The sequence below is a fragment of the Carassius carassius genome, chromosome 6, assembly GCF_963082965.1.
Source record: "Carassius carassius chromosome 6, fCarCar2.1, whole genome shotgun sequence".
Taxonomy (NCBI): domain Eukaryota; kingdom Metazoa; phylum Chordata; class Actinopteri; order Cypriniformes; family Cyprinidae; genus Carassius; species Carassius carassius.
In genome coordinates, this window is record NC_081760.1 from 38,558,925 (window position 1) to 38,566,746 (window position 7,822).

At 37.2% G+C, this 7,822-nt stretch overlaps 1 pseudogene; it reads left to right on the plus strand.

Moving 5' to 3' along the window:
• Nucleotides 1-3,421: 3,421 nt before the first annotated feature.
• Nucleotides 3,422-4,827, plus strand: LOC132141737 (GTPase IMAP family member 9-like; annotated as a pseudogene).
• Nucleotides 4,828-7,822: the final 2,995 nt, after the last annotated feature.

The following is a 7,822-nucleotide window of genomic DNA, read 5'->3' on the forward strand; positions in this document are numbered from 1 at the left end:
ATAACGTCTACAATACTGTACATAAATAAAGGCTGATCAATCACTGTTGATTTTTCCGGAGACAGTACACCAAACATTTAGTTTTTGTAATTAACATGTTTAAGTACACCGCAAACACTTCAGAAGGATGCAGAACAATTCTAAGATCTTTGAGAGCTCTTAGAGTAACTTCACTTTTAATCTTCCCTTTATTTGAAATAAAATTATATATAATATGTAATTTTTTGTAGTCATTACAGTATATGCTGTGACAGATATCATGTGCGTTACAAGCTTCTGTTTGAAAAGAGCATTCATGTGTACGCAGTGTATGTGTAGAAAAAACGATTACAACATTATAGAACAATCATTTATGAATTCAATTAGCCTATTTACTTTACATATACATCACCTTTCTCATCAATATGGTTAACAGTAAAGATTAATAATAAGGAAAAGAAGCACATCACAAATAGTCTATCGTTAAATCCTGTCCTACTGTAAATAAACAGAACATCAAGAAGCACAAATAAAGATATAGATGCAAACACAATACTGTGATACAATACAACTCCACATCAGTTATATTCAGGTCTGTAGTGCCACCTGCTGGCGCAGTTTTGTAACTTCTTAGAGAAAATTAAGTCGTTATAACGACAAATCTACTATGTCGAGATAACAAGAAAATTAAGTCGTTTTAAGGAGAAAACGACATTCGTGGCCTGAAGGTGGCACTGCTGGCCTCCTGTCGGCAATGGCATGTACCCTTTCAGCCAGAGCTGGGCCACATGTGGCAATGACGGCACGGTGGGGATCCTGAGAGAACAACATGAGGGCCCATTGTTGATGGGAGGAGTGTGGCCCAGATCAGTTATGTGATATGTGGCCCAAATCAGGCTAAGATCTGGCAGCATATTATGAGATCAATGATAAACAAGATAGATACAATATTGCATGATAATGGTTAAATGATCACATACATTTTAAAGAAGTGTAGTATTGTTAAAATGTAGTCTTTGAATAGGCAAGTCAAAACAGAATGAAACATTATCATTTAGAAATTAAGCAAATCAGGCAAGTGCATTAAACTGCACTTAATTATGATTTTATTAAATTTAATATTATTATTCTTGGTCCAAATAAGAGAGAGAGTATTAAACTGTTATCATGTAATATTAATTTGGTTTACTATGGGACACACACTGATCTATAATAGAGAGCTGGGCCCATCATCTTTATTAGTATGCTATCATGCACAAGCATTAAATAAAATGATCATGAAAGTATTTTATTTTTATTTATATCCTGTATCCATGTGATACTTGCTGCGAGGAACAGATCCAAATTCAAACCGCATTCATTGGTCATATGTATCTCCTTCCTCTGTAGCTATAGTAACTATTTAAAAATGTCCCTTTAAGAAGTGTTACATCAAGTTTTACGGCAGCGATATCAAACGCTCATTGGCTCTCGTCGGTTTCGTCAGAGATTGTGACATGCCGTGTTTCCGGTGGTGCGTGTTTTGAATGAGAAACGCGTGTCTTGAGGGAGTGGATCGGGATAGTATTTTCAGCGTTTAACAACTTAAATTATGCCCTGCTCCTCACACTACTATTATATTCTGCCAGAGAGGACTGAAACTGCAATGTATCATCATTTGGACTACTGTGGTACTGCTCTTTGTCACATCTGTACTAAATGATTATGATTAAGTTACATGTATCTATCTGTTACGTTTCTCTTATAGACTGTATACTTTATACACTCACTCTTTAGTGGTTGATTTGTTCTTTATAAAAATAATTAGAAAAAACACAGTTTTTTATTGCACAGTTACATGATGTGTGGGTTTTAAGTCTGATTTTATATTCAGTTTAATGTACTATATTGGCATAGACTGACAAAAACACTTTTATCCAAAGTGACTTACAGTGAATTCAGGCTAAATATTTTCAGCTATCATGTGTTCCCGGGAAATCAAACCCCCAACCTCGCGCTTGCTAAAGCAATGCTCTACCACTTGAGCTACAGGAACACTTCAAGAGTTTATCAAAAAAAAATAAGTGAATGTTTCACAACACTTACAGAAAAAAAAATTCTGATATAATTAAGTAAAATCAGTTGTTGTTTTAAATACATTTTACTTGTTTGATGCATTGCTGGTAATTAATTTTAATTTAATTTAATTTTACTGTTATAATGTCAAAATAATACGATGTGTAGTTAAGAGTCTTTTATCAGGAACAAATAATGCAAGAAATAGCCAACACACAGAAAGCTATGATGCTTAAGATCACATTAAAATAGTTTAAACAGCTTAAGCAATAGTAAACATCCATGTTCAATGGCATATTAAACACATTACAACTCCAACATCAGCAGTTCTATGCATAGATATGACAGCTTCTTAATCTCATGATCAAAACATGACTAACAGACTGCAGTTACAAATAAAACCTGTTAACTAAGCCCCTGACCCACCCCCCAAAAACTCATTTGCCAAGGGAATATGGAAAGGTTTTTACACTAATAAAAAAACCTGAAAAAGAGATTCTAGAAATTTCTAAATGTAAAATTATTTTTTCAAAACAGTTTTGTCAAATGAGGGTAAATAAGTCTCTCACTTCTGTCCCTTTAAACCAGTTTACAGCAAAGACAGCACGAAGGACTAGATGCACATGAGAAATATTCTGCAATTAAGAAAACAGACAAAAGAAATTGCTCTGTAAAATCCGATTAGTAACTTAACTCGTTTGAGTAAACAGATTGCCTTGATTTAAACCATGTAAGTTTTAAAACTTTGCAATTAAGTGATTAATTGAGTGATAATTGTGAATTAGTGATAAACAGCTGCTGTTAACAAACAGAATCACTGAAGAAAAGAGAAACACAGGAACTACTACAACTGACTTCAGACACAGCCTTAGATGAAATCAACTGAAATAAAATACATGAAATCTCTCAAGATCTGATTAAACAACCCCACAAACAGCATCACCAGCTCCACTTATTAATAACCAGACTGACTTTATTTCTGTCAGACGTCTACAGAAGATCTTATTGAGAATGAACTAAGGTTTAGATGTTGATTTATTGTTTCATTTGAAGTAACCATGTTAGAGATCAGTGTTTGCTTTAGTTGGGCCCTTGACCCTTGGCTTCTGTTTTAAATCAGACACACCGACATCACAACTACGAGGATCATGGGAGGACACAGCAACCCACATTGATTGTGATTGATTTGATTGTACATTGACTTGCACTTTATTTGACACTATGGGAGTCAATGGCTGCCGTCAACTTTTTGGTTACCGTTATTCTTCAACATATCTTATTTTGTGGTTTGGAAAAGGTGGAGGGTGGGTAAATAATGACAGGATTCTCTAATTATTTTGAACACCGTTAAAAAGCTTTGTCTAATCCAGACATTATCATGTGATTGACAGGATTGGTTCCATCTGAACTCAGGGTTGTTCTGGTGGGTAAAACTGGATCAGGAAAGAGTTCAGCGGGAAACACCATCCTGGGCAGAGAGTATTTTATCAAGGCTGTTTCACCAGGATCAGTTACTGAGACCCGTGAGAGATTGGTGAGCGGATCATCTCAGTCATCGACACTCCAGGCCTGTTTGATACACGAATGACAGAAGGGAAAATGAAGGTTTAAATAGTGAAATGTGTCTACATGTCTGCTCCTGGTCCTCATGCGTTTCTGCTGGTCATCAGACTGGGTGTGAGATTCACAGAAGAGGAGAAAAACACAGTCAAGTGGATTCAGAAGAACTTTGGAGAAGCAGCTACTCGATACACCATTCTTCTGTTCACTCACGCTGATTATCTCAAGGGAAAACCTTTAGATCTGTATATCACTGAAAGTGAAGATCTCCAGGCTCTTGTAAATAAGTGTGAGGGCAGATATCACCCATTTAACAACGAAGACATGAGAAACCACGATCAAGTCACAGAACTGCTGGAGAAGATTGAGATCATGGTGGAGAAGAACGGAGGACAGCACTACACAATTGAGATGTACCAGGACGCTCAGAGAAAGATACTCAATAGAGCAGAGTTCTGTAAGAGCTTTTGAAACATAATGCCACCATGACATAAACTGATGTTTGTGAATAAAATCTGTTCACTGTGCCTGTTTCACTTCATAACCAATTGATAGTGTTGAACCTAAACACTCAGTTAATTCACAATCTGATTGACAGGGTCTGAAAATCCTCGTTTTGTGCTGGGTAAAACTAAATCAGGAAAGACCAGCGTGGTAGAATCCTTCCTGGGCCAAAGGAGATCTGAGAGATCTGACAGCAGAGAGCTAGAAGAAGCTTTTGTGTGTGGAAAGAGGATGATAATAATTGACACACCTGGACTGATCGATGCACCAGAAGAGAAGATGAAGGATGAAATCGAGAAGTTTGTCTTTATGTCTGCTCCTGGTCCTCATGTGTTTCTGCTGGTGATCAAACTGGACACCAGATTCACAGACAAGGAGAATAACACAGAGAGATGGATTCGTAAGAACATTGGAGAAGATGCTTTATGTTACTCCATCATTTTGTTCACTCACGCTGATCATCTGAGGGGGAAAACATTAGATGAATATATCAGAGAGAGAAGCCTTCTTCAGTCACTGGTTCAAGGCTGCGGTCGCAGATTTCACTCATTCAACAACGAGAATAGAGATGATCACAATCAGATCTCAGAGCTGCTGGAGCAGATCGAAAACATTGCAGAGAAACCAGTGGGAGTTCTACACAAATGAGATGTTTAAAAAAATGATTAAAAAAAAAGATCTTTAATGAAAAACTAGAAAACAAACCTAAATAAAGTCACAGAAGGAGCAGCACCAAAAACTTTTCATATTTTTGTAAAACCTTTAATAAAATATTAAATTTTGCAGTTTTATAAATTCAGTTGACAAAAAAAATGCTTTTAGATTATTACAATTTAATTATACTATTTAATTTAATTATACTTATTACATGTAATTAAAACAGAAAACACTTATTTGGAGAAAAAGTAAAAACAGATTTTTTTTGCCCTAAAATATGACGTTAAATTGCAATGATTTACAATAATTGGCTTTTGGTTATAATCAGAGGTGGGTAATCCAGGGGCCAAAGAGTAAAAGTCCTGCCATATTTTTTTCCACCCATAAAGTCAGCAGCTTATTTCACCAGATGAGGAACCAATTAGTCTTGAATCAAATCCGAAGTCCTTAAAGAGTTAAATTTAATGAGATAATTAGGTAACTAATTAAATGATGATTGTGCATTAATGAATAACACCTGCTGTTATTGAGAACTACAGAGGATGGAAGTCTTGGCCTAATGGTTAGAGAGTCGGACTCCCAATCGAAAGGTTGTGAGTTTGAGTCCCGGGCCGGCAGGAATTGTGGGTGGGGGGAGTGCATGTACAGTTCTCTCTCCACCTTCAATACCATGACTTAGGTGCAAGCTTGAGCAAGGCATTGAACCCCCAACTGCTCCCCGGGCGCCGCAGCATAAATGGCTGCCCACTGCTCCGGGTGTGTGCTCACAGTGTGTCTGTGTGTGTGTGCATTTCGGATGGGTTAAATGCAGAGCACAAATTCTGAGTATGGGTCACCATACTTGGCAAAAAAAAGGATCAGATGTTGATGTTATATTGGTTAAAATGATGCCACCATCATGGAGATTAGTGTTTGGTTTAGTTGTGCTCTTGACCCTTGACTTGTTGTGTCAGATCTCTCTCTGTAGTTTCTCATGTATTGCTGTGGAGAAAACCGATCTGTGATATACGAAGAATGTTTTGTCATAATGAGTTGGTTTGCTTATATCAAATAGTTTTTTTCTTTTTTTCCACATGTTTAGGTTTTGAATAATCCCAGTGAAAATACAGCATACACAAAAAAAGCATTGTTCTCATATTTATTACATGGAGCGAATTTAAAATTTGTGTAACACATATAGAAATCTGAACCCCAGTGCTTGCTTTTTAGATACACACATAGATATCAACAACCAGCATATGAATCTCTACAATGGTGACAATCAACAAAATGCTTCATGTTGCAATACATTAAAGACTCCCCTAATGCACTGCAGTATGAATAAGTATTTTCACCACTGTTGAGGATCATATGATAAATGGTCATGGCTAAATGCCAAATACCAAACTGTGTTTTTATTTTTCCTTATTATTGAAGAATTATGGTGGCATTTACGTAATGAGATTTCTCTCTTTTTTTGTGAAAATAACATACAGTTAAGAATGGTGACCCAAATTCAGAATTCGTACTCTGCCTTTCACCCATCCAAAGTGCACACACACGGCAGTGAACAGACAGCAGTCCTCTCTAACCACTAATTAGTTTATTTAAAAGTATAATCAAGAAATTTAAATCAAGATCACATAGGCATCAAAAGCATAAGTTAACTGCTAGATCAAGATTTGCATCAACATTGCACAAATGTTTGCTTCAAAACAATAATGCCTTTGCTTTGAAGCTAATTTATAGAAACTACTTAAAGGCTCAAGAGCTCAACTGAAGCACATACTTACCACAATTATGGTGGCACAGTTTTTCTTCTTCCAGTTGTTTTCATCCAAGGCTATGGTTAAAGTCAGTTGTAGTGCTTGTGTTTCTCTTTTCTTCAGTGATGTTGATTGTTTACAGCAGGTGTTCATCACTAATGCACAATCTTCATTTAATTAGTCACTTCATTATCTCATTAACTTTAACTCTTTGAGGACTTGGGGTTTGACTTAAGACTAGTTTGTGACTTGGAAGGAATGACTTGTTTCCTCATCTGATGAAATCGGCTGCTGAGTTCATGGGTAGAACCAAAATATGGCAGGACTTTTACTCTTTGGCCCCTGGATTACCCACCTCTGGCGATAATTTTTCACAACATGTCAAAATAATTAGACAACTCACCGTGCTCTCTGCCATGCTTTTGTCTTAAGACAACTCCGACCCTCACTTCCGGTTCTGTGCTTACTCTGCCCCTCACTTCCGGTCCTGGCAACGGGGTCCTCACGGCAGGGTCCTGGCAGCACTGGTGGTTCTGCGGGTCTGCAGCTGGATATATCTCAATCCAGTAGGTGGCTGACATTGACATTGAATGTAATCACAGAAAATACTGTAATATTTCGTTTGGGCGGCAGTGGCTCAGTGGTTCATGTAGGTTGTCTACAAACCGGAAGGTTAGTGGTTCAATCCCTGCCCGGCTCCACCTGACCAAGTATTGAGGTGTCCTTGAGCAAGACACCTAAACCCAGCTGCTCCCGACGAGCTGGATGGTGCTTTGAATGGCTGACACCGAAGTCGGTGTGTGAATGGGTGAATGTGAGGCAAATTGTAAAGTGCTTTGGATGGCCATGTGGTCTGTTGAAAGTGCTATATAAATGCAATCCATTTATGTAAAAATGTCTCTTCCATAGATGAAGCTCATGTAACACATCATTCCTGACATAATTTTCATCAAAAAATAAAATTTAATAGCAAAGACTTGATAATGTTTGGTTATTAGCAGTTTATTTGTGATGTTGATGAAACAGGAAGATCAGATGTCACTTGGCTTGTCCATTTAATGAATATTCAGTAGTTCTTCATTATGTCACAGTCTTAAATATGATTTGCTGATTTCTTACTTGTTAGTCAGTGTGAGGTGGTTTAGGGGAGGGGCTTGCTCACTCTTCAGAGCATCTGATTGGACAAACATGGGTGTATCACCAGATCATGAATATCTGTGGCCCTTTTTCTCAGAAGACGTGTGTAGATATGATATATGATTATGTGATAAAGGACTGTTTTAGAAAATAGAAGATCTCAGAGTTGATAGACATGAACTGCA